Below are 23610 nucleotides of genomic sequence, written 5' to 3' on the forward strand. Positions count from 1 at the left end.
AGAGGCGACAAACGGTGTGATCCGAAATTCGGGCCCGTTTTGCTCTAGGAGGCCCAGGAGCCGAGAAAAACGCGAAAAACTAAAAAAGTCGATTTTAGAAAATTCCCGGACCCCTAGAAAAATCGGAAATCGTCTCACGAATCCAATGGCGCCAGCCAAATTGTCCTAGCTATAATATTTCCAAAGATATGGGCGAAAAACGATACGAGCCCAAATCCGGGCCCGTTTAGCTCTAGGAGGCCCAGGACCCGAGAAAAACGCGAAAAACTAAAAAAATCCACTTTAGACAATTCCCGGACCCCTAGAAAAATCGGAAATCGTCTCACGAATAGAATGGCACCAGCCAAATTGTCCTAGCTATGATATTTCCAAAGATATGGACGGAAACCGGTGTGATCCCAAATCCGGGCCTTTTTTGCTCTAGGAGGCCCAGGAGCCGAGAAAAACGCGAAAAACTAAAAAAATCGACTTTAGAAAATTCCCGGACCCCTAGAAAAATCGGAAATCGTCTCACGAATCCAATGGCGCCAGCCAAATTGTCCTAGCTATGATATTTCCAAAGATATCGACGGAAAACGGTGTGATCCCAAAGCCGGGCCTTTTTTGCTCTCGGAGCCATAGGAGTTGGACTGATGTGCAGGCGGAGAGCAATCGAACTGATGCGCACGCGCAGAGGCATCGGACTGATGCGCTGGCGGAGGGGAGTCAGACTGATGCGCATGCGCAGAGGAATCGGACTGATGCGCATGCGCAGAAGAATCGGACTGATGCGCAGGTGCAGGGGAGTCGGACTGATGCACTGGCGCAGGGGAGTCGGACTGATGCGCATGCGCAGAAGAATCTGACTGATGCGCAGGCGCAGGGGAGTCGGACTGATGCGCATGTGCAGAAGCGTCGGACTGATGCGCATGCGCATAAGAATCGGACTGATGCGCAGGCGCAGAAGCATCGGACTGATGCGCAGGCGCAGAAGCATCGGACTGATGCGCAGGCGCAGAGGAGTGGAACTCATGCGCAGGAGCAGGAGGATCCTACTGACGCGCACGCGCAGAGGCATCGGACTGATGCGCTGACGTAGGGGAGTCAGACTGATGCGCATGCGCAGAGGAATCGGACTGATGCGCAGGCGCAGATGAGTGGTATTGATGCGCAGCAGCAGAAGAATCGGACTGATGCGCATGCGCAGAGGCATCGGACTGATGCGCATGGGCAGAAGAATCGGACTGACTGACGAAAAACGGTGTGATCCCAAATCCGGGCCCGTTTTGCTCTGGGAGGCCCAGGAGCCAAGAAAAACGCGAAAAACGAAAAAATCAACCTTAGAAAATTCCCGGACCCCTAGCAAAATCGGAAATCGTCTCACGAATCCAATGGAGCCAGCCAAATTGTCCTGGCTATGATATTTCGAAAGATATGGGCGAAAAACGGTATGAGTCCAAATCCGGGCCCGTTTTGCTCTAGGAGGCCCAGGAGCCGAGAAAAACGTGAAAAACCAAAAAAATCTACTGTAGAAAATTCCTGGAGCCGTCGAAAAATCGGGAATCGACTCACGAATGCAATGGCGCTAGCCAAATTGTCCTAGCTATGATATTTCCAAAGATTTGGGCGAAGCACGGTATGAGCCCAAATCCGGGCCCGTTTTGCTCTAGGAGGCCCAGGAGCAGAGAAAAACGCGAAAAACGAAAAAAATCGACTTTAGAAAATTCCTGGAGCCGTAGAAAAATCGGAAATCGACTCACGAATGCAATGGCGCTAGCCAAATTGTCCTAGCTATGCTATTTCCAAAGATTTGGGCGAAGCACGGTATGAGCCCAAATCCGGGCCCGTTTTGCTCTAGGAGGCCCAGGAGCAGAGAAAAACGCGAAAAACTAAAAAAATCGACTTTAGAAAATTCCTGGAGCCGTAGAAAAATCGGAAATCGTCTCACGAATCCAATGGCGCCGTCAAAATTGTCCTAGCTATGCTATTTCCAAAGATAGAGGCGACAAACGGTGTGATCCGAAATTCGGGCCCGTTTTGCTCTAGGAGGCCCAGGAGCCGAGAAAAACGCGAAAAACTAAAAAAGTCGATTTTAGAAAATTCCCGGACCCCTAGAAAAATCGGAAATCGTCTCACGAATCCAATGGCGCCAGCCAAATTGTCCTAGCTATGATATTTCCAAAGATATGGGCGAAAAACGATACGAGCCCAAATCCGGGCCCGTTTAGCTCTAGGAGGCCCAGGACCCGAGAAAAACGCGAAAAACTAAAAAAATCCACTTTAGACAATTCCCGGACCCCTAGAAAAATCGGAAATCGTCTCACGAATAGAATGGCACCAGCCAAATTGTCCTAGCTATGATATTTCCAAAGATATGGACGGAAACCGGTGTGATCCCAAATCCGGGCCTTTTTTGCTCTAGGAGGCCCAGGAGCCGAGAAAAACGCGAAAAACTAAAAAAATCGACTTTAGAAAATTCCCGGACCCCTAGAAAAATCGGAAATCGTCTCACGAATCCAATGGCGCCAGCCAAATTGTCCTAGCTATGATATTTCCAAAGATATCGACGGAAAACGGTGTGATCCCAAAGCCGGGCCTTTTTTGCTCTCGGAGCCATAGGAGTTGGACTGATGTGCAGGCGGAGAGCAATCGAACTGATGCGCATGAGCAAGAGGGTCGGATTGACGCGCACGCGCAGAGGCATCGGTCTGATGCGCTGGCGGAGGGGAGTCAGACTGATGCGCATGCGCAGAGGAATCGTACTGATATGCAGGAGCAGTAGGGTCGGACTGACGCGCATGCCCAGAAGAATCGGACTGATGCGCAGTCGCAGGAAAATCGCACTGATGCGCATGCGCAGAAGAATCGGACTGATGCGCATGCGCAGAAGAATCGGATTGATGCGCATGCGCAGAAGAATCGGACTGATGCGCATGCGCAGAAGAATCGGACTGATGCGCAGGTGCAGGGGAGTCGGACTGATGCGCAGGCGCAGGGGAGTCGGACTGATGCGCATGCGCAGAAGAATCTGACTGATGCGCAGGCGCAGGAAAATCGCACTGATGCGCATGCGCAGAAGACTCGGACTGATGCGCAGGCGCAGGGGAGTCGGGCTGATGCGCATGCGCAGAAGCATCGGAATGATGCGCAGGCGCAGAGGAGTGGAACTGATGCGCAGGAGCAGGAGGTTCCTACTTACGCGCACGCGCAGAGGCATCGGACTGATGCGCATGCGCAGAGGAATCGGACTGATGCGCAGGCGCAGAGGAGTGGTATTGATGCGCAGCAGCAGAAGAATCGGACTGATGCGCATGCGCAGAGCCATCGGACTGATGCGCATGGGCAGAAGAATCGGACTGACTGACGAAAAACGGTGTGATCCCAAATCCGGGCCCGTTTTGCTCTAGGAGGCCCAGGAGCCGATAAAAACGCGAAAAACTAAAAAAGTCGATTTTAGAAAATTCCCGGACCCCTAGAAAAATCGGAAATCGTCTCACGAATCCAATGGCGCCAGCCAAATTGTCCTAGCTATGATATTTCCAAAGATATGGGCGAAAAACGATACGAGCCCAAATCCGGGCCCGTTTAGCTCTAGGAGGCCCAGGACCCGAGAAAAACGCGAAAAACTAAAAAAATCCACTTTAGACAATTCCCGGACCCCTAGAAAAATCGGAAATCGTCTCACGAATAGAATGGCACCAGCCAAATTGTCCTAGCTATGATATTTCCAAAGATATCCACGAAAAACGGTGTGATCCCAAATCCGGGCCTTTTTTGCTCTAGGAGGCCCAGGAGCCGAGAAAAACGCGAAAAACTAAAAAAATCGACTTTAGAAAATTCCCGGACCCCTAGAAAAATCGGAAATCGTCTCACGAATCCAATGGCGCCAGCCAAATTGTCCTAGCTATGATATTTCCAAAGCTATCGACGGAAAACGGTGTGATCCCAAATCCGGGCCTTTTTTGCTCTCGGAGCCATAGGAGTTGGACTGATGTGCAGGCGGAGAGCAATCGAACTGATGCGCACGCGCAGAGGCATCGGACTGATGCGCTGGCGGAGGGGAGTCAGACTGATGCGCATGCGCAGAGGAATCGGACTGATGCGCATGCGCAGAAGAATCGGACTGATGCGCAGGTGCAGGGGAGTCGGACTGATGCGCTGGCGCAGGGGAGTCGGACTGATGCGCATGCGCAGAAGAATCTGACTGATGCGCAGGCGCAGGGGAGTCGGACTGATGCGCATGTGCAGAAGCGTCGGACTGATGCGCATGCGCATAAGAATCGGACTGATGCGCAGGCGCAGAAGCATCGGACTGATGCGCAGGCGCAGAAGCATCGGACTGATGCGCAGGCGCAGAGGAGTGGAACTCATGCGCAGGAGCAGGAGGATCCTACTGACGCGCACGCGCAGAGGCATCGGACTGATGCGCTGACGTAGGGGAGTCAGACTGATGCGCATGCGCAGAGGAATCGGACTGATGCGCAGGCGCAGACGAGTGGTATTGATGCGCAGCAGCAGAAGAATCGGACTGATGCGCATGCGCAGAGGCATCGGACTGATGCGCATGGGCAGAAGAATCGGACTGACTGACGAAAAACGGTGTGATCCCAAATCCGGGCCCGTTTTGCTCTGGGAGGCCCAGGAGCCAAGAAAAACGCGAAAAACGAAAAAATCAACCTTAGAAAATTCCCGGACCACTAGCAAAATCGGAAATCGTCTCACGAATCCAATGGAGCCAGCCAAATTGTCCTGGCTATGATATTTCGAAAGATATGGGCGAAAAACGGTATGAGTCCAAATCCGGGCCCGTTTTGCTCTAGGAGGCCCAGGAGCCGAGAAAAACGCGAAAAACCAAAAAAATCTACTGTAGAAAATTCCTGGAGCCGTCGAAAAATCGGGAATCGACTCACGAATGCAATGGCGCTAGCCAAATTGTCCTAGCTATGATATTTCCAAAGATTTGGGCGAAGCACGGTATGAGCCCAAATCCGGGCCCGTTTTGCTCTAGGAGGCCCAGGAGCAGAGAAAAACGCGAAAAACGAAAAAAATCGACTTTAGAAAATTCCTGGAGCCGTAGAAAAATCGGAAATCGACTCACGAATGCAATGGCGCTAGCCAAATTGTCCTAGCTATGCTATTTCCAAAGATTTGGGCGAAGCACGGTATGAGCCCACATCCGGGCCCGTTTTGCTCTAGGAGGCCCAGGAGCAGAGAAAAACGCGAAAAACTAAAAAAATCGTCTTTAGAAAATTCCTGGAGCCGTAGAAAAATCGGAAATCGTCTCACGAATCCAATGGCGCCGTCAAAATTGTCCTAGCTATGCTATTTCCAAAGATAGAGGCGCCAAACGGTGTGATCCCAAATTCGGGCCCGTTTTGCTCTCGGAGCCATAGGAGTTGGACTGATGTGCAGGCGGAGAGCAATCGAACTGATGCGCATGAGCAAGAGGGTCGGATTGACGCGCACGCGCAGAGGCATCGGTCTGATGCGCTGGCGGAGGGGAGTCAGACTGATGCGCATGCGCAGAGGAATCGTACTGATATGCAGGAGCAGTAGGGTCGGACTGACGCGCATGCCCAGAAGAATCGGACTGATGCGCAGTCGCAGGAAAATCGCACTGATGCGCATGCGCAGAAGAATCGGACTGATGCCCATGCGCAGAAGAATCGGACTGATGCGCATGCGCAGAAGAATCGGACTGATGCGCAGGTGCAGGGGAGTCGTACTGATGCGCATGCGCAGAAGAATCTGACTGATGCGCAGGCGCAGGAAAATCGCACTGATGCGCATGCGCAGAAGACTCGGACTGATGCGCAGGCGCAGGGGAGTCGGGCTGATGCGCATGCGCAGAAGCATCGGAATGATGCGCAGGCGCAGAGGAGTGGAACTGATGCGCAGGAGCAGGAGGTTCCTACTTACGCGCACGCGCAGAGGCATCGGACTGATGCGCAGGCGCAGAGGAGTGGTATTGATGCGCAGCAGCAGAAGAATCGGACTGATGCGCATGCGCAGAGCCATCGGACTGATGCGCATGGGCAGAAGAATCGGACTGACTGACGAAAAACGGTGTGATACCAAATCCGGGCAGTTTTTGCTCTGCGAGCCGCAGGAGACCTGAAAAACGCGAAAAACTAAAAAAATCGACTTTAGAAAATTCCCGGACCCCTAGAAAAATCGGAAATCGTCTCACGAATCCAATGGCGCCAGCCAAATTGTCCTAGCTATGATATTTCCAAAGATATCGCCGGAAAACGGTGTGATCCCAAAGCCGGGCCTTTTTTGCTCTCGGAGCCATAGGAGTTGGACTGATGTGCAGGCGGAGAGCAATCGAACTGATGCGCACGCGCAGAGGCATCGGACTGATGCGCTGGCGGAGGGGAGTCAGACTGATGCGCATGCGCAGAGGAATCGGACTGATGCGCATGCGCAGAAGAATCGGACTGATGCGCAGGTGCAGGGGAGTCGGACTGGTGCGCTGGCGCAGGGGAGTCGGACTGATGCGCATGCGCAGAAGAATCTGACTGATGCGCAGGCGCAGGGGAGTCGGACTGATGCGCATGTGCAGAAGCGTCGGACTGATGCGCATGCGCATAAGAATCGGACTGATGCGCAGGCGCAGAAGCATCGGACTGATGCGCAGGCGCAGAAGCATCGGACTGATGCGCAGGCGCAGAGGAGTGGAACTCATGCGCAGGAGCAGGAGGATCCTACTGACGCGCACGCGCAGAGGCATCGGACTGATGCGCTGACGTAGGGGAGTCAGACTGATGCGCATGCGCAGAGGAATCGGACTGATGCGCAGGCGCAGATGAGTGGTATTGATGCGCAGCAGCAGAAGAATCGGACTGCTGCGCATGCGCAGAGGCATCGGACTGATGCGCATGGGCAGAAGAATCGGACTGACTGACGAAAAACGGTGTGATCCCAAATCCGGGCCCGTTTTGCTCTGGGAGGCCCAGGAGCCAAGAAAAACGCGAAAAACGAAAAAATCAACCTTAGAAAATTCCCGGACCCCTAGCAAAATCGGAAATCGTCTCACGAATCCAATGGAGCCAGCCAAATTGTCCTGGCTATGATATTTCGAAAGATATGGGCGAAAAACGGTATGAGTCCAAATCCGGGCCCGTTTTGCTCTAGGAGGCCCAGGAGCCGAGAAAAACGTGAAAAACCAAAAAAATCTACTGTAGAAAATTCCTGGAGCCGTCGAAAAATCGGGAATCGACTCACGAATGCAATGGCGCTAGCCAAATTGTCCTAGCTATGATATTTCCAAAGATTTGGGCGAAGCACGGTATGAGCCCAAATCCGGGCCCGTTTTGCTCTAGGAGGCCCAGGAGCCTCCTAGAGCAAAACTAGCTATGATGTCCTAGCTATGATATTTCCAAAGCTATCGACGGAAAACGGTGTGATCCCAAATCCGGGCCTTTTTTGCTCTCGGAGCCATAGGAGTTGGACTGATGTGCAGGCGGAGAGCAATCGAACTGATGCGCATGAGCAAGAGGGTCGGATTGACGCGCACGCGCAGAGGCATCGGTCTGATGCGCTGGCGGAGGGGAGTCAGACTGATGCGCATGCGCAGAGGAATCGGACTGATGTGCAGGAGCAGGAGGGTCGGACTGACGCGCATGCCCAGAAGAATCGGACTGATGCGCAGTCGCAGGAAAATCGCACTGATGCGCATGCGCAGAAGAATCGGACTGATGCGCATGCGCAGAAGAATCGGACTGATGCGCAGGTGCAGGGGAGTCGGACTGATGCGCAGGCGCAGGGGAGTCGGACTGATGCGCATGCGCAGAAGAATCTGACTGATGCGCAGGCGCAGCAAAATCGCACTGATGCGCATGCGCAGAAGACTCGGACTGATGCGCAGGCGCAGGGGAGTCGGGCTGATGCGCATGCGCAGAAGCATCGGAATGATGCGCAAGAGCAGGAGGTTCCTACTGACGCGCACGTGCAGAGGCATCGGACTGATGCGCATGCGCAGAGGAATCGGACTGATGCGCAGGCGCAGAGGAGTGGTATTGATGCGCAGCAGCAGAAGAATCGGACTGATGCACATGCGCAGAGCCATCGGACTGTTGCGCATGGGCAGAAGATTCGGACTGACTGACGAAAAACGGTGTGATCCCAAATCCGGGCCCGTTTTGCTCTGGGAGGCGCAGGAGCCGAGAAAAACGCGAAAAACGGAAAAATCGACGTTAGAAAATTCCCGGACCCCTAGCAAAATCGGAAATCGTCTCACGAATCCAATGGCGCCAGCCAAATTGTCCTAGCTATGATATTTCCAACGATTTGGGCGAAGCACGGTATGAGCCCAAATCCGGGCCCGTTTTGCTCTAGGAGGCCCAGGAGCCGAGAAAAACGCAAAAACTAAAAAAATCGACTTTAGAAAATTCCCGGACCCCTAGAAAAATCGGAAATCGTCTCACGAATCCAATGGCGCCAGCCAAATTGTCCTAGCTATGATATTTCCAAAGATATCGCCGGAAAACGGTGTGATCCCAAATCCGGGCCTTTTTTGCTCTAGGAGGCCCAGGAGCCGAGAAAAACGCGAAAAACTAAAAAAATCGACTTTAGAAAATTCCCGGACCCCTAGAAAAATCGGAAATCGTCTCACGTTTCCAATGGCGCCAGCCAAATTGTCCTAGCTATGATATTTCCAAAGATATGGGCGAAAAACGATACGAGCCCAAATCCGGGCCCGTTTAGCTCTAGGAGGCCCAGGACCCGAGAAAAACGCGAAAAACTAAAAAAATCCACTTTAGACAATTCCCGGACCCCTAGAAAAATCGGAAATCGTCTCACGAATAGAATGGCACCAGCCAAATTGTCCTAGCTATGATATTTCCAAAGATATGGACGGAAACCGGTGTGATCCCAAATCCGGGCCTTTTTTGCTCTAGGAGGCCCAGGAGCCGAGAAAAACGCGAAAAACTAAAAAAATCGACTTTAGAAAATTCCCGGACCCCTAGAAAAATCGGAAATCGTCTCACGAATCCAATGGCGCCAGCCAAATTGTCCTAGCTATGATATTTCCAAAGATATCGACGGAAAACGGTGTGATCCCAAAGCCGGGCCTTTTTTGCTCTCGGAGCCATAGGAGTTGGACTGATGTGCAGGCGGAGAGCAATCGAACTGATGCGCATGAGCAAGAGGGTCGGATTGACGCGCACGCGCAGAGGCATCGGTCTGATGCGCTGGCGGAGGGGAGTCAGACTGATGCGCATGCGCAGAGGAATCGTACTGATATGCAGGAGCAGTAGGGTCGGACTGACGCGCATGCCCAGAAGAATCGGACTGATGCGCAGTCGCAGGAAAATCGCACTGATGCGCATGCGCAGAAGAATCGGACTGATGCGCATGCGCAGAAGAATCGGATTGATGCGCATGCGCAGAAGAATCGGACTGATGCGCATGCGCAGAAGAATCGGACTGATGCGCAGGTGCAGGGGAGTCGGACTGATGCGCAGGCGCAGGGGAGTCGGACTGATGCGCATGCGCAGAAGAATCTGACTGATGCGCAGGCGCAGGAAAATCGCACTGATGCGCATGCGCAGAAGACTCGGACTGATGCGCAGGCGCAGGGGAGTCGGGCTGATGCGCATGCGCAGAAGCATCGGAATGATGCGCAGGCGCAGAGGAGTGGAACTGATGCGCAGGAGCAGGAGGTTCCTACTTACGCGCACGCGCAGAGGCATCGGACTGATGCGCATGCGCAGAGGAATCGGACTGATGCGCAGGCGCAGAGGAGTGGTATTGATGCGCAGCAGCAGAAGAATCGGACTGATGCGCATGCGCAGAGCCATCGGACTGATGCGCATGGGCAGAAGAATCGGACTGACTGACGAAAAACGGTGTGATCCCAAATCCGGGCCCGTTTTGCTCTAGGAGGCCCAGGAGCCGATAAAAACGCGAAAAACTAAAAAAGTCGATTTTAGAAAATTCCCGGACCCCTAGAAAAATCGGAAATCGTCTCACGAATCCAATGGCGCCAGCCAAATTGTCCTAGCTATGATATTTCCAAAGATATGGGCGAAAAACGATACGAGCCCAAATCCGGGCCCGTTTAGCTCTAGGAGGCCCAGGACCCGAGAAAAACGCGAAAAACTAAAAAAATCCACTTTAGACAATTCCCGGACCCCTAGAAAAATCGGAAATCGTCTCACGAATAGAATGGCACCAGCCAAATTGTCCTAGCTATGATATTTCCAAAGATATCCACGAAAAACGGTGTGATCCCAAATCCGGGCCTTTTTTGCTCTAGGAGGCCCAGGAGCCGAGAAAAACGCGAAAAACTAAAAAAATCGACTTTAGAAAATTCCCGGACCCCTAGAAAAATCGGAAATCGTCTCACGAATCCAATGGCGCCAGCCAAATTGTCCTAGCTATGATATTTCCAAAGCTATCGACGGAAAACGGTGTGATCCCAAATCCGGGCCTTTTTTGCTCTCGGAGCCATAGGAGTTGGACTGATGTGCAGGCGGAGAGCAATCGAACTGATGCGCACGCGCAGAGGCATCGGACTGATGCGCTGGCGGAGGGGAGTCAGACTGATGCGCATGCGCAGAGGAATCGGACTGATGCGCATGCGCAGAAGAATCGGACTGATGCGCAGGTGCAGGGGAGTCGGACTGATGCGCTGGCGCAGGGGAGTCGGACTGATGCGCATGCGCAGAAGAATCTGACTGATGCGCAGGCGCAGGGGAGTCGGACTGATGCGCATGTGCAGAAGCGTCGGACTGATGCGCATGCGCATAAGAATCGGACTGATGCGCAGGCGCAGAAGCATCGGACTGATGCGCAGGCGCAGAAGCATCGGACTGATGCGCAGGCGCAGAGGAGTGGAACTCATGCGCAGGAGCAGGAGGATCCTACTGACGCGCACGCGCAGAGGCATCGGACTGATGCGCTGACGTAGGGGAGTCAGACTGATGCGCATGCGCAGAGGAATCGGACTGATGCGCAGGCGCAGACGAGTGGTATTGATGCGCAGCAGCAGAAGAATCGGACACATGCGCATGCGCAGAGGCATCGGACTGATGCGCATGGGCAGAAGAATCGGACTGACTGACGAAAAACGGTGTGATCCCAAATCCGGGCCCGTTTTGCTCTGGGAGGCCCAGGAGCCAAGAAAAACGCGAAAAACGAAAAAATCAACCTTAGAAAATTCCCGGACCACTAGCAAAATCGGAAATCGTCTCACGAATCCAATGGAGCCAGCCAAATTGTCCTAGCTATGATATTTCCAAAGATTTGGGCGAAGCACGGTATGAGCCCAAATCCGGGCCCGTTTTGCTCTAGGAGGCCCAGGAGCAGAGAAAAACGCGAAAAACGAAAAAAATCGACTTTAGAAAATTCCTGGAGCCGTAGAAAAATCGGAAATCGACTCACGAATGCAATGGCGCTAGCCAAATTGTCCTAGCTATGCTATTTCCAAAGATTTGGGCGAAGCACGGTATGAGCCCACATCCGGGCCCGTTTTGCTCTAGGAGGCCCAGGAGCAGAGAAAAACGCGAAAAACTAAAAAAATCGTCTTTAGAAAATTCCTGGAGCCGTAGAAAAATCGGAAATCGTCTCACGAATCCAATGGCGCCGTCAAAATTGTCCTAGCTATGCTATTTCCAAAGATAGAGGCGCCAAACGGTGTGATCCCAAATTCGGGCCCGTTTTGCTCTCGGAGCCATAGGAGTTGGACTGATGTGCAGGCGGAGAGCAATCGAACTGATGCGCATGAGCAAGAGGGTCGGATTGACGCGCACGCGCAGAGGCATCGGTCTGATGCGCTGGCGGAGGGGAGTCAGACTGATGCGCATGCGCAGAGGAATCGTACTGATATGCAGGAGCAGTAGGGTCGGACTGACGCGCATGCCCAGAAGAATCGGACTGATGCGCAGTCGCAGGAAAATCGCACTGATGCGCATGCGCAGAAGAATCGGACTGATGCGCATGCGCAGAAGAATCGGACTGATGCGCATGCGCAGAAGAATCGGACTGATGCGCAGGTGCAGGGGAGTCGTACTGATGCGCATGCGCAGAAGAATCTGACTGATGCGCAGGCGCAGGAAAATCGCACTGATGCGCATGCGCAGAAGACTCGGACTGATGCGCAGGCGCAGGGGAGTCGGGCTGATGCGCATGCGCAGAAGCATCGGAATGATGCGCAGGCGCAGAGGAGTGGAACTGATGCGCAGGAGCAGGAGGTTCCTACTTACGCGCACGCGCAGAGGCATCGGACTGATGCGCAGGCGCAGAGGAGTGGTATTGATGCGCAGCAGCAGAAGAATCGGACTGATGCGCATGCGCAGAGCCATCGGACTGATGCGCATGGGCAGAAGAATCGGACTGACTGACGAAAAACGGTGTGATACCAAATCCGGGCAGTTTTTGCTCTGCGAGCCGCAGGAGACCTGAAAAACGCGAAAAACTAAAAAAATCGACTTTAGAAAATTCCCGGACCCCTAGAAAAATCGGAAATCGTCTCACGAATCCAATGGCGCCAGCCAAATTGTCCTAGCTATGATATTTCCAAAGATATCGCCGGAAAACGGTGTGATCCCAAAGCCGGGCCTTTTTTGCTCTCGGAGCCATAGGAGTTGGACTGATGTGCAGGCGGAGAGCAATCGAACTGATGCGCACGCGCAGAGGCATCGGACTGATGCGCTGGCGGAGGGGAGTCAGACTGATGCGCATGCGCAGAGGAATCGGACTGATGCGCATGCGCAGAAGAATCGGACTGATGCGCAGGTGCAGGGGAGTCGGACTGATGCGCTGGCGCAGGGGAGTCGGACTGATGCGCATGCGCAGAAGAATCTGACTGATGCGCAGGCGCAGGGGAGTCGGACTGATGCGCATGTGCAGAAGCGTCGGACTGATGCGCATGCGCATAAGAATCGGACTGATGCGCAGGCGCAGAAGCATCGGACTGATGCGCAGGCGCAGAAGCATCGGACTGATGCGCAGGCGCAGAGGAGTGGAACTCATGCGCAGGAGCAGGAGGATCCTACTGACGCGCACGCGCAGAGGCATCGGACTGATGCGCTGACGTAGGGGAGTCAGACTGATGCGCATGCGCAGAGGAATCGGACTGATGCGCAGGCGCAGATGAGTGGTATTGATGCGCAGCAGCAGAAGAATCGGACTGCTGCGCATGCGCAGAGGCATCGGACTGATGCGCATGGGCAGAAGAATCGGACTGACTGACGAAAAACGGTGTGATCCCAAATCCGGGCCCGTTTTGCTCTGGGAGGCCCAGGAGCCAAGAAAAACGCGAAAAACGAAAAAATCAACCTTAGAAAATTCCCGGACCCCTAGCAAAATCGGAAATCGTCTCACGAATCCAATGGAGCCAGCCAAATTGTCCTGGCTATGATATTTCGAAAGATATGGGCGAAAAACGGTATGAGTCCAAATCCGGGCCCGTTTTGCTCTAGGAGGCCCAGGAGCCGAGAAAAACGTGAAAAACCAAAAAAATCTACTGTAGAAAATTCCTGGAGCCGTCGAAAAATCGGGAATCGACTCACGAATGCAATGGCGCTAGCCAAATTGTCCTAGCTATGATATTTCCAAAGATTTGGGCGAAGCACGGTATGAGCCCAAATCCGGGCCCGTTTTGCTCTAGGAGGCCCAGGAGCCTCCTAGAGCAAAACTAGCTATGATGTCCTAGCTATGATATTTCCAAAGCTATCGACGGAAAACGGTGTGATCCCAAATCCGGGCCTTTTTTGCTCTCGGAGCCATAGGAGTTGGACTGATGTGCAGGCGGAGAGCAATCGAACTGATGCGCATGAGCAAGAGGGTCGGATTGACGCGCACGCGCAGAGGCATCGGTCTGATGCGCTGGCGGAGGGGAGTCAGACTGATGCGCATGCGCAGAGGAATCGGACTGATGTGCAGGAGCAGGAGGGTCGGACTGACGCGCATGCCCAGAAGAATCGGACTGATGCGCAGTCGCAGGAAAATCGCACTGATGCGCATGCGCAGAAGAATCGGACTGATGCGCATGCGCAGAAGAATCGGACTGATGCGCAGGTGCAGGGGAGTCGGACTGATGCGCAGGCGCAGGGGAGTCGGACTGATGCGCATGCGCAGAAGAATCTGACTGATGCGCAGGCGCAGCAAAATCGCACTGATGCGCATGCGCAGAAGACTCGGACTGATGCGCAGGCGCAGGGGAGTCGGGCTGATGCGCATGCGCAGAAGCATCGGAATGATGCGCAAGAGCAGGAGGTTCCTACTGACGCGCACGTGCAGAGGCATCGGACTGATGCGCATGCGCAGAGGAATCGGACTGATGCGCAGGCGCAGAGGAGTGGTATTGATGCGCAGCAGCAGAAGAATCGGACTGATGCACATGCGCAGAGCCATCGGACTGTTGCGCATGGGCAGAAGATTCGGACTGACTGACGAAAAACGGTGTGATCCCAAATCCGGGCCCGTTTTGCTCTGGGAGGCGCAGGAGCCGAGAAAAACGCGAAAAACGGGAAAATCGACGTTAGAAAATTCCCGGACCCCTAGCAAAATCGGAAATCGTCTCACGAATCCAATGGCGCCAGCCAAATTGTCCTAGCTATGATATTTCCAACGATTTGGGCGAAGCACGGTATGAGCCCAAATCCGGGCCCGTTTTGCTCTAGGAGGCCCAGGAGCAGAGAAAAACGCGAAAAACTAAAAAAATCGACTTTAGAAAATTCCTGGAGCCGTAGAAAAATCGGAAATCGTCTCACGAATAGAATGGCACCAGCCAAATTGTCCTAGCTATGATATTTCCAAAGATATCGACGGAAAACGGTGTGATCCCAAATCCGGGCCTTTTTTGCTCTAGGAGGCCCAGGAGCCGAGAAAAACGCAAAAACTAAAAAAATCGACTTTAGAAAATTCCCGGACCCCTAGAAAAATCGGAAATCGTCTCACGAATCCAATGGCGCCAGCCAAATTGTCCTAGCTATGATATTTCCAAAGATATCGCCGGAAAACGGTGTGATCCCAAATCCGGGCCTTTTTTGCTCTAGGAGGCCCAGGAGCCGAGAAAAACGCGAAAAACTAAAAAAATCGACTTTAGAAAATTCCCGGACCCCTAGAAAAATCGGAAATCGTCTCACGAATCCAATGGCGCCAGCCAAATTGTCCTAGCTATGATATTTCCAAAGCTATCGACGGAAAACGGTGTGATCCCAAATCCGGGCCTTTTTTGCTCTCGGAGCCATAGGAGTTGGACTGATGTGCAGGCGCAGAGGAGTGGTATTGATGCGCAGCAGCAGAAGAATCGGACTGATGCGCACGCGCAGAGGCATCGGACTGATGCGCTGGCGGAGGGGAGTCAGACTGATGCGCATGCGCAGAGGAATCGGACTGATGCGCATGCGCAGAAGAATCGGACTGATGCGCAGGTGCAGGGGAGTCGGACTGATGCGCTGGCGCAGGGGAGTCGGACTGATGCGCATGCGCAGAAGAATCTGACTGATGCGCAGGCGCAGGGGAGTCGGACTGATGCGCATGTGCAGAAGCGTCGGACTGATGCGCATGCGCATAAGAATCGGACTGATGCGCAGGCGCAGAAGCATCGGACTGATGCGCAGGCGCAGAAGCATCGGACTGATGCGCAGGCGCAGAAGCATCGGACTGATGCGCAGGCGCAGAGGAGTGGAACTCATGCGCAGGAGCAGGAGGATCCTACTGACGCGCACGCGCAGAGGCATCGGACTGATGCGCTGACGTAGGGGAGTCAGACTGATGCGCATGCGCAGAGGAATCGGACTGATGCGCAGGCGCAGATGAGTGGTATTGATGCGCAGCAGCAGAAGAATCGGACTGATGCGCATGCGCAGAGGCATCGGACTGATGCGCATGGGCAGAAGAATCGGACTGACTGACGAAAAACGGTGTGATCCCAAATCCGGGCCCGTTTTGCTCTGGGAGGCCCAGGAGCCAAGAAAAACGCGAAAAACGAAAAAATCAACCTTAGAAAATTCCCGGACCCCTAGCAAAATCGGAAATCGTCTCACGAATCCAATGGAGCCAGCCAAATTGTCCTGGCTATGATATTTCGAAAGATATGGGCGAAAAACGGTATGAGTCCAAATCCGGGCCCGTTTTGCTCTAGGACGCCCAGGAGCCGAGAAAAACGCGAAAAACCAAAAAAATCTACTGTAGAAAATTCCTGAAGCCGTCGAAAAATCGGGAATCGACTCACGAATGCAATGGCGCTAGCCAAATTGTCCTAGCTATGATATTTCCAAAGATATGGGCGAATAACGGTATGAGCCCAAATCCGGGCCCGTTTTGCTCTAGGAGGCCCAGGAGCAGAGAAAAACGCGAAAAACGAAAAAAATCGACTTTAGAAAATTCCTGGAGCCGTAGAAAAATCGGAAATCGACTCACGAATGCAATGGCGCTAGCCAAATTGTCCTAGCTATGCTATTTCCAAAGATTTGGGCGAAGCACGGTATGAGCCCAAATCCGGGCCCGTTTTGCTCTAGGAGGCCCAGGAGAAGAGAAAAACGCGAAAAACTAAAAAAATCGACTTTAGAAAATTCCTGGAGCCGTAGAAAAATCGGAAATCGTCTCACGAATCCAATGGCGCCAGCCAAATTGTCCTAGCTATGATATTTCCAAAGATTTGGGCGAAGCACGGTATGAGCCCAAATCCGGGCCCGTTTTGCTCTAGGAGGCCCAGGAGCAGAGAAAAACGCGAAAAACTAAAAAAATCGACTTTAGAAAATTCCCGGACCCCTAGAAAAATCGGAAATCGTCTCACGAATCCAATGGCGCCAGCCAAATTGTCCTAGCTATGATATTTCCAAAGATATCGCCGGAAAACGGTGTGATCCCAAAGCCGGGCCTTTTTTGCTCTCGGAGCCATAGGAGTTGGACTGATGTGCAGGCGGAGAGCAATCGAACTGATGCGCACGCGCAGAGGCATCGGACTGATGCGCTGGCGGAGGGGAGTCAGACTGATGCGCATGCGCAGAGGAATCGGACTGATGCGCATGCGCAGAAGAATCGGACTGATGCGCAGGTGCAGGGGAGTCGGACTGATGCGCTGGCGCAGGGGAGTCGGACTGATGCGCATGCGCAGAAGAATCTGACTGATGCGCAGGCGCAGGGGAGTCGGACTGATGCGCATGTGCAGAAGCGTCGGACTGATGCGCATGCGCATAAGAATCGGACTGATGCGCAGGCGCAGAAGCATCGGACTGATGCGCAGGCGCAGAAGCATCGGACTGATGCGCAGGCGCAGAGGAGTGGAACTCATGCGCAGGAGCAGGAGGATCCTACTGACGCGCACGCGCAGAGGCATCGGACTGATGCGCTGACGTAGGGGAGTCAGACTGATGCGCATGCGCAGAGGAATCGGACTGATGCGCAGGCGCAGATGAGTGGTATTGATGCGCAGCAGCAGAAGAATCGGACTGCTGCGCATGCGCAGAGGCATCGGACTGATGCGCATGGGCAGAAGAATCGGACTGACTGACGAAAAACGGTGTGATCCCAAATCCGGGCCCGTTTTGCTCTGGGAGGCCCAGGAGCCAAGAAAAACGCGAAAAACGAAAAAATCAACCTTAGAAAATTCCCGGACCCCTAGCAAAATCGGAAATCGTCTCACGAATCCAATGGAGCCAGCCAAATTGTCCTGGCTATGATATTTCGAAAGATATGGGCGAAAAACGGTATGAGTCCAAATCCGGGCCCGTTTTGCTCTAGGAGGCCCAGGAGCCGAGAAAAACGTGAAAAACCAAAAAAATCTACTGTAGAAAATTCCTGGAGCCGTCGAAAAATCGGGAATCGACTCACGAATGCAATGGCGCTAGCCAAATTGTCCTAGCTATGATATTTCCAAAGATATCGCCGGAAAACGGTGTGATCCCAAATCCGGGCCTTTTTTGCTCTCGGAGCCATAGGAGTTGGACTGATGTGCAGGCGGAGAGCAATCGAACTGATGCGCATGAGCAAGAGGGTCGGATTGACGCGCACGCGCAGAGGCATCGGTCTGATGCGCTGGCGGAGGGGAGTCAGACTGATGCGCATGCACAGAGGAATCGGACTGATGTGCAGGAGCAGGAGGGTCGGACTGACGCGCATGCCCAGAAGAATCGGACTGATGCGCAGTCGCAGGAAAATCGCACTGATGCGCATGCGCAGAAGAATCGGACTGATGCGCATGCGCAGAAGAATCGGACTGATGCGCAGGTGCAGGGGAGTCGGACTGATGCGCAGGCGCAGGGGAGTCGGACTGATGCGCATGCGCAGAAGAATCTGACTGATGCGCAGGCGCAGCAAAATCGCACTGATGCGCATGCGCAGAAGACTCGGACTGATGCGCAGGCGCAGGGGAGTCGGGCTGATGCGCATGCGCAGAAGCATCGGAATGATGCGCAAGAGCAGGAGGTTCCTACTGACGCGCACGTGCAGAGGCATCGGACTGATGCGCATGCGCAGAGGAATCGGACTGATGCGCAGGCGCAGAGGAGTGGTATTGATGCGCAGCAGCAGAAGAATCGGACTGATGCACATGCGCAGAGCCATCGGACTGTTGCGCATGGGCAGAAGATTCGGACTGACTGACGAAAAACGGTGTGATCCCAAATCCGGGCCCGTTTTGCTCTGGGAGGCGCAGGAGCCGAGAAAAACGCGAAAAACGGAAAAATCGACGTTAGAAAATTCCCGGACCCCTAGCAAAATCGGAAATCGTCTCACGAATCCAATGGCGCCAGCCAAATTGTCCTAGCTATGATATTTCCAACGATTTGGGCGAAGCACGGTATGAGCCCAAATCCGGGCCCGTTTTGCTCTAGGAGGCCCAGGAGCCGAGAAAAACGCAAAAACTAAAAAAATCGACTTTAGAAAATTCCCGGACCCCTAGAAAAATCGGAAATCGTCTCACGAATCCAATGGCGCCAGCCAAATTGTCCTAGCTATGATATTTCCAAAGATATCGCCGGAAAACGGTGTGATCCCAAATCCGGGCCTTTTTTGCTCTAGGAGGCCCAGGAGCCGAGAAAAACGCGAAAAACTAAAAAAATCGACTTTAGAAAATTCCCGGACCCCTAGAAAAATCGGAAATCGTCTCACGAATCCAATGGCGCCAGCCAAATTGTCCTAGCTATGATATTTCCAAAGATATGGGCGAAAAACGATACGAGCCCAAATCCGGGCCCGTTTAGCTCTAGGAGGCCCAGGACCCGAGAAAAACGCGAAAAACTAAAAAAATCCACTTTAGACAATTCCCGGACCCCTAGAAAAATCGGAAATCGTCTCACGAATAGAATGGCACCAGCCAAATTGTCCTAGCTATGATATTTCCAAAGATATGGACGGAAACCGGTGTGATCCCAAATCCGGGCCTTTTTTGCTCTAGGAGGCCCAGGAGCCGAGAAAAACGCGAAAAACTAAAAAAATCGACTTTAGAAAATTCCCGGACCCCTAGAAAAATCGGAAATCGTCTCACGAATCCAATGGCGCCAGCCAAATTGTCCTAGCTATGATATTTCCAAAGATATCGACGGAAAACGGTGTGATCCCAAAGCCGGGCCTTTTTTGCTCTCGGAGCCATAGGAGTTGGACTGATGTGCAGGCGGAGAGCAATCGAACTGATGCGCATGAGCAAGAGGGTCGGATTGACGCGCACGCGCAGAGGCATCGGTCTGATGCGCTGGCGGAGGGGAGTCAGACTGATGCGCATGCGCAGAGGAATCGTACTGATATGCAGGAGCAGTAGGGTCGGACTGACGCGCATGCCCAGAAGAATCGGACTGATGCGCAGTCGCAGGAAAATCGCACTGATGCGCATGCGCAGAAGAATCGGACTGATGCGCATGCGCAGAAGAATCGGATTGATGCGCATGCGCAGAAGAATCGGACTGATGCGCATGCGCAGAAGAATCGGACTGATGCGCAGGTGCAGGGGAGTCGGACTGATGCGCAGGCGCAGGGGAGTCGGACTGATGCGCATGCGCAGAAGAATCTGACTGATGCGCAGGCGCAGGAAAATCGCACTGATGCGCATGCGCAGAAGACTCGGACTGATGCGCAGGCGCAGGGGAGTCGGGCTGATGCGCATGCGCAGAAGCATCGGAATGATGCGCAGGCGCAGAGGAGTGGAACTGATGCGCAGGAGCAGGAGGTTCCTACTTACGCGCACGCGCAGAGGCATCGGACTGATGCGCATGCGCAGAGGAATCGGACTGATGCGCAGGCGCAGAGGAGTGGTATTGATGCGCAGCAGCAGAAGAATCGGACTGATGCGCATGCGCAGAGCCATCGGACTGATGCGCATGGGCAGAAGAATCGGACTGACTGACGAAAAACGGTGTGATCCCAAATCCGGGCCCGTTTTGCTCTAGGAGGCCCAGGAGCCGATAAAAACGCGAAAAACTAAAAAAGTCGATTTTAGAAAATTCCCGGACCCCTAGAAAAATCGGAAATCGTCTCACGAATCCAATGGCGCCAGCCAAATTGTCCTAGCTATGATATTTCCAAAGATATGGGCGAAAAACGATACGAGCCCAAATCCGGGCCCGTTTAGCTCTAGGAGGCCCAGGACCCGAGAAAAACGCGAAAAACTAAAAAAATCCACTTTAGACAATTCCCGGACCCCTAGAAAAATCGGAAATCGTCTCACGAATAGAATGGCACCAGCCAAATTGTCCTAGCTATGATATTTCCAAAGATATCCACGAAAAACGGTGTGATCCCAAATCCGGGCCTTTTTTGCTCTAGGAGGCCCAGGAGCCGAGAAAAACGCGAAAAACTAAAAAAATCCACTTTAGACAATTCCCGGACCCCTAGAAAAATCGGAAATCGTCTCACGAATCCAATGGCGCCAGCCAAATTGTCCTAGCTATGATATTTCCAAAGCTATCGACGGAAAACGGTGTGATCCCAAATCCGGGCCTTTTTTGCTCTCGGAGCCATAGGAGTTGGACTGATGTGCAGGCGGAGAGCAATCGAACTGATGCGCACGCGCAGAGGCATCGGACTGATGCGCTGGCGGAGGGGAGTCAGACTGATGCGCATGCGCAGAGGAATCGGACTGATGCGCATGCGCAGAAGAATCGGACTGATGCGCAGGTGCAGGGGAGTCGGACTGATGCGCTGGCGCAGGGGAGTCGGACTGATGCGCATGCGCAGAAGAATCTGACTGATGCGCAGGCGCAGGGGAGTCGGACTGATGCGCATGTGCAGAAGCGTCGGACTGATGCGCATGCGCATAAGAATCGGACTGATGCGCAGGCGCAGAAGCATCGGACTGATGCGCAGGCGCAGAAGCATCGGACTGATGCGCAGGCGCAGAGGAGTGGAACTCATGCGCAGGAGCAGGAGGATCCTACTGACGCGCACGCGCAGAGGCATCGGACTGATGCGCTGACGTAGGGGAGTCAGACTGATGCGCATGCGCAGAGGAATCGGACTGATGCGCAGGCGCAGACGAGTGGTATTGATGCGCAGCAGCAGAAGAATCGGACTGATGCGCATGCGCAGAGGCATCGGACTGATGCGTATGGGCAGAAGAATCGGACTGACTGACGAAAAACGGTGTGATCCCAAATCCGGGCCCGTTTTGCTCTGGGAGGCCCAGGAGCCAAGAAAAACGCGAAAAACGAAAAAATCAACCTTAGAAAATTCCCGGACCACTAGCAAAATCGGAAATCGTCTCACGAATCCAATGGAGCCAGCCAAATTGTCCTGGCTATGATATTTCGAAAGATATGGGCGAAAAACGGTATGAGTCCAAATCCGGGCCCGTTTTGCTCTAGGAGGCCCAGGAGCCGAGAAAAACGCGAAAAACCAAAAAAATCTACTGTAGAAAATTCCTGGAGCCGTCGAAAAATCGGGAATCGACTCACGAATGCAATGGCGCTAGCCAAATTGTCCTAGCTTTGATATTTCCAAAGATTTGGGCGAAGCACGGTATGAGCCCAAATCCGGGCCCGTTTTGCTCTAGGAGGCCCAGGAGCAGAGAAAAACGCGAAAAACGAAAAAAATCGACTTTAGAAAATTCCTGGAGCCGTAGAAAAATCGGAAATCGACTCACGAATGCAATGGCGCTAGCCAAATTGTCCTAGCTATGCTATTTCCAAAGATTTGGGCGAAGCACGGTATGAGCCCACATCCGGGCCCGTTTTGCTCTAGGAGGCCCAGGAGCAGAGAAAAACGCGAAAAACTAAAAAAATCGTCTTTAGAAAATTCCTGGAGCCGTAGAAAAATCGGAAATCGTCTCACGAATCCAATGGCGCCGTCAAAATTGTCCTAGCTATGCTATTTCCAAAGATAGAGGCGCCAAACGGTGTGATCCCAAATTCGGGCCCGTTTTGCTCTCGGAGCCATAGGAGTTGGACTGATGTGCAGGCGGAGAGCAATCGAACTGATGCGCATGAGCAAGAGGGTCGGATTGACGCGCACGCGCAGAGGCATCGGTCTGATGCGCTGGCGGAGGGGAGTCAGACTGATGCGCATGCGCAGAGGAATCGTACTGATATGCAGGAGCAGTAGGGTCGGACTGACGCGCATGCCCAGAAGAATCGGACTGATGCGCAGTCGCAGGAAAATCGCACTGATGCGCATGCGCAGAAGAATCGGACTGATGCGCATGCGCAGAAGAATCGGACTGATGCGCATGCGCAGAAGAATCGGACTGATGCGCAGGTGCAGGGGAGTCGTACTGATGCGCATGCGCAGAAGAATCTGACTGATGCGCAGGCGCAGGAAAATCGCACTGATGCGCATGCGCAGAAGACTCGGACTGATGCGCAGGCGCAGGGGAGTCGGGCTGATGCGCATGCGCAGAAGCATCGGAATGATGCGCAGGCGCAGAGGAGTGGAACTGATGCGCAGGAGCAGGAGGTTCCTACTTACGCGCACGCGCAGAGGCATCGGACTGATGCGCAGGCGCAGAGGAGTGGTATTGATGCGCAGCAGCAGAAGAATCGGACTGATGCGCATGCGCAGAGCCATCGGACTGATGCGCATGGGCAGAAGAATCGGACTGACTGACGAAAAACGGTGTGATACCAAATCCGGGCAGTTTTTGCTCTGCGAGCCGCAGGAGACCTGAAAAACGCGAAAAACTAAAAAAATCGACTTTAGAAAATTCCCGGACCCCTAGAAAAATCGGAAATCGTCTCACGAATCCAATGGCGCCAGCCAAATTGTCCTAGCTATGATATTTCCAAAGATATCGCCGGAAAACGGTGTGATCCCAAAGCCGGGCCTTTTTTGCTCTCGGAGCCATAGGAGTTGGACTGATGTGCAGGCGGAGAGCAATCGAACTGATGCGCACGCGCAGAGGCATCGGACTGATGCGCTGGCGGAGGGGAGTCAGACTGATGCGCATGCGCAGAGGAATCGGACTGATGCGCATGCGCAGAAGAATCGGACTGATGCGCAGGTGCAGGGGAGTCGGACTGATGCGCTGGCGCAGGGGAGTCGGACTGATGCGCATGCGCAGAAGAATCTGACTGATGCGCAGGCGCAGGGGAGTCGGACTGATGCGCATGTGCAGAAGCGTCGGACTGATGCGCATGCGCATAAGAATCGGACTGATGCGCAGGCGCAGAAGCATCGGACTGATGCGCAGGCGCAGAAGCATCGGACTGATGCGCAGGCGCAGAGGAGTGGAACTCATGCGCAGGAGCA

Source organism: Diachasmimorpha longicaudata, unplaced genomic scaffold (genome assembly GCF_034640455.1).
Source record: "Diachasmimorpha longicaudata isolate KC_UGA_2023 unplaced genomic scaffold, iyDiaLong2 ctg00000057.1, whole genome shotgun sequence".
NCBI lineage: Eukaryota > Metazoa > Arthropoda > Insecta > Hymenoptera > Braconidae > Diachasmimorpha > Diachasmimorpha longicaudata.